The following is a 7,664-nucleotide window of genomic DNA, read 5'->3' as shown; positions in this document are numbered from 1 at the left end:
GGCTGGAATCGGCACGTGACGGGGCGGAGCTACGAGGAGCCGCTCTCCGGCACGAGCGGCCCCATTGAGAAAAGAAGAAGACCGGACTGCGCAAGCGCGTCTAATCGGGAGATTAGACGCTGAAAATTAGACGGCACCATGGAGACGAGGACGCCAGCAACGGAACAGGTAAGTGAATAACTTCTGTTTGGCTCATATTTAATGCACAATGTACATTACAAAGTGCATTAATATGGCCATACAGAAGTGTATAGACCCACTTGCTTTCGCGGGACAACCCCTTTAAACACTAGCCAGTTGTGCAAAAAAAAAAAAAGAAAAAAATGTTAACCTGCTATGTCTACAATACAGCTATTGCACATTTTGGTTATGCAGCTGGCCACATAAAAATGTTCAAGCTGTGCAATAAAATATATCGACAGTCCAAAAACAGTGATCCTTACAAGGTCCAGCAAGACAATTCTGTATAGGCAGTAGACACTGTCCCATGTTTGCTCTGCTCAGCGGATGTCACTGCTAGCTGTGACACCCTCTCTATTTTGAAGAAGTCCTGTCCTTTTTAGAACGATGGGGGTAAAATCATACGTTGTTATAAGCCCCGCCCCCTGACGTGTTGGCACTTTGCAATAAATAAGTGGATTTGGGGTTGCAGTTTGGGCACTCGGTAACTAAAAGGTTCGCCATAACTGTCCTAGATGGTCCCATACATGTTCTATTGACAATAAATCTGGCAACTTGACAGGCCACAGAAGTGTGACAGTGTTGTGGGGGCTTCCTGTGACCCCTTTGTGTGTGCGGTCGGGCATTATCCTGCTGTCTCTTGGAAGCCACCATAGGAGGAACACATGTGGCTGCAGGATGTCTTGAATATATCACTGAGCTGTCATTGTCCCTCGTACCACTACTAGGGGTGACCGACTGTCATATGTGATCACCCCCAGACCACCACACCAGCAGGGGGCAGTGTGCCGCTCCACAGCAAAAGCAGGATTGATGCGTTCACCTCGAGGTCTCGAGACACATACATTGCCATTGTCAGCGCCCAAACTAAACCTGGATTCGTCACTGAAGACAACCTGGTTCCACTCCGTAGTGTCCAGTTTCGTCATTCATGACATCACTGAAAAGAGAGGAGATGGTTGGTGTCAGGGGCAGAACACATAATGGTCACCCTCAGACTAAATATCCTTAAGACAAGTGCCTGGAAATAGTTCTGACAGACATAGGGGTGTAACAATGGCGCCACCTGTCTCTAGATAGCAGACAATGAAACAGTTGGAGCAGCTCATGTTTTAAAATGATCAGACACTCCTCTCTACTGGTGGTTGGTAGTGAGCATCCTGAGCCCAGTCACCTTGTGTGCCCTCACACATCCACTGGTCCCAACACCTCTTAACAGTCTGGTCAGATGGTCCTCTCTAGTGGTGGTCTGTAGGGGGCGTCCTGAGCTTGGTCACCTTGTGTGCCCCCATCCACTGTTCCCAACACCTCTTAACAGTCTGGTCAGATGGTCCTCTCTAGTGGTGGTCTTCAGGGGGCACCCTGAGCTCGGTCAACTTATGTGCCCTCACACATCCACTGGTCCCAACACCTCCTAACAGTCTGGTCAGACTCTCCTCTCTACTGGTGGTCTGTAGGGGGCGTCCTGAGCCTGGTCACCTTGTGTGCCCTCACACATCCACAGGTCCCAACACCTCCTAACAGTCTGGTCAGATGCTCCCCGCTACTGGTGGTCTGTAGGGGGCGTCCTGAGCCCAGTCACCTTGTGTGCCCTCACACATCCACTGGTCCCAACACCTCTTAACAGTCTGGTCAGATGGTCCTCTCTAGTGGTGGTCTGTAGGGGGCGTCCTGAGCCCGGTCACCTTGTGTGCCCCCATCCACTGTTCCCAACACCTCTTAACAGTCTGGTCAGATGGTCCTCTCTAGTGGTGGTCTTCAGGGGGCACCCTGAGCTCCGTCAACTTATGTGCCCTCAAACATCCACTGGTCCCAACACCTCCTAACAGTCTGGTCAGAATGGCCCAGTGGGGAACAATTCATGGATACAACCATCCAGCTTCTCACCTCCCAATAATACACCCCTCTCAGTCTCTGGTAATGGGGTGAAATCTCTTCTCTGCGCTGTAGAGGCGTCTAGTGGCCAACAAGATCTATACAAGCGGAAGAAGTCACTACACAGAAGGAGCCTCCGAGAGCCTCTTTTAGGCCAAGCGGGATCCACTTTTAGAGATTTAACTGCATGCTGAGTTTTCTACCAATATTACAAATTTTAGGGGCTGTATTTATTTGACAAAGAGTGTATATAAAGCACAATGGGTATTTTGGTGCGAAATTTTTTGGATAACTATACAGATAAGTCAATAAAATAAAAATTAATTATCATAACCCAGAAGAATAAAGAAACACACATACAAGCCAGGATTGGGCTAATATTGGTCCTCATTCAAACACGCCATCATATCCCCTCTGTTAAAGAAACCGACTCTTAACTCGTTCTAAACTGCCAACTATTGAGCCATCTCTAATCTTCCCTTCATCTCCAAACTATTAGAATGCCTTATAAACTATCTCTCAGAAAACTCTCTTCTTGCCCCCCTACAGTCTTCTGCCTTCTACATTCAAGAGAAACTGCCCTTACTAAAGTGTCAACCGACCTCCTGACAGTTAAATTGGGGGTGACTACTCCCTACTGATCCTCCTCAACCTCTCTGCAGCGTTTGACACTGTTGACCACAAACTCCTCCTCCTTGCTATGCTTTCCTCCATTGGACTAAAAGACACTGTTCTCTCCTGGTTTTCCTCCTACCTATCTGACCGCTCATTCAGCGTCTCCTTTGCTGGCTCTACCTTCTCTCCCCTTCCCCTTGCTGTTGGGGTCCCGCAGGGCTCGGTCCCTGGCCCCCTCCTCTTCTCCATCTATACAGCCCCTATTGGACAAACCATCAATAGATTTGGCTTTCAGTACCATCTCTGTGCTGACGACACCCAGCTATACACCTCTTCCTGTGACATCTCTGCACCTTTCCTCCAAAACATCACCAACTGTCTGTCCGCTGTCTCTAACACTAGGTCCTCTTTCTACCTAAAACTGAACCTCTCAAAAACTGACCTCCTGGTGTTTCCGCTCTCTACTAACCGACCTCATCCTAACATCTCCATCTCAGTGAGCGGCACCACCATAACTCCCAGCACGCCTGCTGTCTTGGGGTCATATTTGACTCTGATCTCTCATTTAGCCCCTATAGCTAATCTCTTGCCTGAAACTGTCACCTGGACGTCGAGAACATAGGAAGAATCTGCCCTTCTCTCACCGTGGGCACACGAAAAATACTCCCTGTTGTCAACATCCACTCTCGGCTGCCCATAAAAAACAGGATCCAATGTAATCATTATCTTCACCCACAAAGCTCTCCACAGCACCGCGCCGCCCTACATTGCTTCTCTCATCTCAATTACTACAGTGGTTTTGTTTCTATTCCCCCTGTTTTGTAAGCACCGCAGAATATATTGGCGCTATATAAATAAAGAATATTCTTATTATTCCCCCCCATAAAGTGAATGCATAGTATCTTTTTCACTTGATTCCATTTCCACTTCATTCTTGTGTGCTGTCTGCGTCTTTTCAAACTACTAATGACCACTTGTCTGTGAGTATGTATGTTTGTGTGTGGGTGCTTCTCATGCTCCACCCCTGGTGATGTCATCACTCCCCCCCTGGTGACATAATTGAAGGTCCTACAGCATATATAAAACACAGAGCCTGACCGACAGAAGAACAACACAGTTAGGGCTCTTGAAAAGGGGAGCACAAAAATAACAAAATGAGAATACAACTAAACCGCTATGGTCGGACACAACTCAGCGGTCCTGTCAGAACACACTGACCTACCCCCGCCACAGAGATCCAGTGGGCTGAAGGTTCTGTGGTGATGTCACTGCTGTGAGAGGAGCCAAGCTGTGTGTGTGATGTGTGGGGTGTAGTAGAGCTGTGTGGGATGTGTGGGGATCATAATACATCTACCATGTAGCAGAGCTGTCGCCACCAGAAATACTGGTACTATGATTTCCTAATAATTACTAGTATTTCATATATCGTCTAGCAAGGTGAGGAGGGAAGCCGTGGAAGGATCATCCACAGACAGACTATGGTATCATCGGCATATAGTGAGACTGTCAGTTAGAGAGACTCTAGGAATGTCTTTGATAGCTAAAAACTGATGAATGTCTAATGTCAGAGGTCAATGACGAGCACAAATAAAAGTAGGGAAAGAGGGCACCGCTCCCTGTTATCTCTTCCCCGAGAGAACAGTTCTGAAATGTCAGGGTTACGCCAGCCCTTAGATTGTTTGTTCAAAAAGTCCTTCACAGAATAGACTTAAATAGAATCACTGTGTAGAAGTACGCTACTAAGTTACACCCAAGTGTCTCCAAATGCAGGGTGGCAATACTAAAAGTCAATTAATTACTGCCAGAGAGTCCGTGGAGTGATCCTAGCCCCCTTCCTCCTCTGGAGTTCTCCCTGTCCAGGAGCAGTACCTGACAGATAATGTGGACAGCAGGACCGGAGTTATCCTGTGTATCCTCCCTGACCTCTGACCTCCCTTCTTACTTTCACTGGCAGGCATGTATGCCAGCCCAAACCACATCTTATATCCAAGCTAGAGGTGGTACAATAGGGTACTAGACCCTATATGCCCGCTTGTATCACAACTTGTATCCAAGCTAGAGGTGGTATAACTGAGTATTAGAGCCTCCATGTCCACCCATATTACATCTTGTATCCAAGCTAGAGATGGCACAAAAGGGTGCTAAAGCCTCTATGCCCTCTCGTACCACATCTTATATTCAACCTAAGGTTGAAGTCACACAAACGTATATCGGCTCGGTTTTTACGCCGAGCCGATATACGTTGTCCTCGTGTGCAGGGGGGGAGGATGGAAGAGCCCGGAGCAGGAACTGAGCTTCTGGCCCCCTCTCCGCCCCTCTGCACTATTTGTAATGGGAAGAGGCGGGACGGGGGCGGGGCAAAGTTCTGAGAATTAGCCCCGCCCCCGGCCCACCTCTCCCCATTGCAAATAGTGCAGAGGGGCGGAGAGGAGGCAGAGAGGGGGCGGGAGCTCAGTTCCTGCTCCTGGCTCTTCGATCCTCCCCCCTCTGCACACTAGGACAACGTATATCGGCTCGGCGTGAAAACCGAGCCGATATACGTTCGTGTGACTTCACCCTAAAGGTGGCCCAACAGGTTGTTAGAGTCTCCATGCCCGCCCTTTTCCCATCTTACAGATCCAGTAATTACAGTATTTGTCCATCAGTAAAAGAGAAGCATTAGGGCATATAGAGCTTTTATATAAGGTGTTATTGTAACCTACAGCGCCATCTACTGGTTTTATAGTTACCTACAGCGTTATCTACTAATTTTATATATACCTACAATACCATCTATTGGTTATATGGTATCCTACGGCGCCATCTATTGGTTTTATGGTATCCTACAGCGCCATCTATTGGTTTTATAGCAATGTATAGCGCCATCTATTGGTTTTATAGTAACCTACAGCGCCATCTATTGGTTTTACAGTAATGTACAGCGCCATCTATTAGTTTTATAGTAACGTACAGCGCCATCTATTGGTTTTATAGTTACCTACAGCGTTATCTACTAATTTTATATTTACCTACAGTACCATCTATTGGTTTTATGGTATCCTACAGCGCCATCTATTGGTTTTATGGTATCCTACAGCGCCATCTATTGGTTTTATCGTAACCTACAGCGCCATCTATTGGTTTCATAGTAACGTACTGCGCCATCTATTGGTTTTATAGCAATGTATAGCGCCATCTATTGGTTTTATAGTAACCTACAGCGCCATCTATTGGTTTTATAGTAATGTACAGCGCCATCTATTGGTTTTATAGTAACCTACGGCGCCATCTATTGGTTTAATAGTGTCCTACTGTGCAATCTACTTGTTTTATAGTGTCCTACAGCGCCATCTACCGGTTTTAAAGTTACCTACAGCGACATTTAATGGTTTTATGGTAACCTAAAGCGCCATCTTTTGGTTTTATAGTAACCTACAGCGCCATCTATAGGTTTTATAGTAACAGACAGCGCCATCTATTGCTTTTATAGTAACGTACGGCGCCATCTATTGGTTTATAGTAACAGACAGCGCCATCTTTTGGTTTTATAGTAACCTACAGCGTCATCTATAGGTTTTATAGTAACAGACAGCGCCATCTATTGCTTTTATAGTAATGTACGGCGCCATCTATTGGTTTTATCGTAACCTACAGCGCCATCTATTGGTTTTATATTAAAGTGCAGCACCATCTACTGGTTTTATAGTAACGTACAGCGCCATCTATTGGTTTTATAGTAACGTACAGCGCCATCTATTGGTTTTATAGTAACGTACAGCTCCATCTATTGGTTTTATAGTAACGTACAGCGCCATCTATTGGTTTTATAGTAACGTACAGCGCCATCTATTGGTTTTATAGTAACGTACAGCGCCATCTATTGGTTTTATAGTAACGTACAGCGCCGTCTATTGGTTTTATAGTAACGTACAGCGCCATCTATTGGTTTTATAGTAACGTACAGCGCCATCTATTGGTTTTATAGTAACGTACAGCGCCATCTATTGGTTTTATAGTAACGTACAGCGCCGTCTATTGGTTTTATAGTAACGTACAGCGCCATCTATTGGTTTTATAGTAACGTACAGCGCCATCTATTGGTTTTATAGTAACGTACAGCGCCATCTATTGGTTTTATAGTAACCTACAGCGCCATCTATTGGTTTTACAGTAACGTACAGCGCCATCTTTTGGTTTTATAGTAAGCTACAGCGCCATCTATTGGTTTTATAGTAACCTACAGCGCCATCTATAGGTTTTATAATAACGTACAGCGCCATCTATTGCTTTTATAGTAATGTACAGCGCCATCTATTGCTTTTATAGTAATGTACAGCGCTATCTATTGGTTTTATAGTAACCTACAGCGCCATCTATTGGTTTTATCGTAACCTACAGCACCATCTATTGGTTTTATCGTAACCTACAGCGCCATCTATTGGTTTTATATTAAAGTGCAGCACCATCTACTGGTTTTATAGTAACGTACAGCGCCATCTATTGGTTTTATAGTAACGTACAGCGCCATCTATTGGTTTTATCGTAACCTACAGCACCATCTATTGGTTTTATCGTAACCTACAGCGCCATCTATTGGTTTTATATTAAAGTGCAGCACCATCTACTGGTTTTATAGTAACGTACAGTGCCATCTATTGGTTTAATAGTAACGTACAGCGCCATCTATTGGTTTTATAGTAACATACAGCGCCATCTATTGGTTTTATAGTAACGTACAGCGCCATCTATTGGTTTTATAGTAACGTACAGCGCCATCTATTGGTTTTATAGTAACGTACAGCGCCATCTATTGGTTTTACAGTAACGTACAGCGCCATCTATTGGTTTTATAGTAACATACAGCGCCATCTATTGGTTTTATAGTAACGTACAGCGCCATCTATTGGTTTTATAGTAACATACAGCGCCATCTATTGGTTTTATAGTAACGTACAGCGCCATCTATTGGTTTTATAGTAACGTACAGCGCCATCTATTGGTTTTATAGTAACGTA

This window comes from Eleutherodactylus coqui, chromosome 8 (genome assembly GCF_035609145.1).
Source record: "Eleutherodactylus coqui strain aEleCoq1 chromosome 8, aEleCoq1.hap1, whole genome shotgun sequence".
Taxonomy (NCBI): Eukaryota; Metazoa; Chordata; class Amphibia; order Anura; family Eleutherodactylidae; genus Eleutherodactylus; species Eleutherodactylus coqui.
This window is presented reverse-complemented; position numbering follows the sequence as displayed.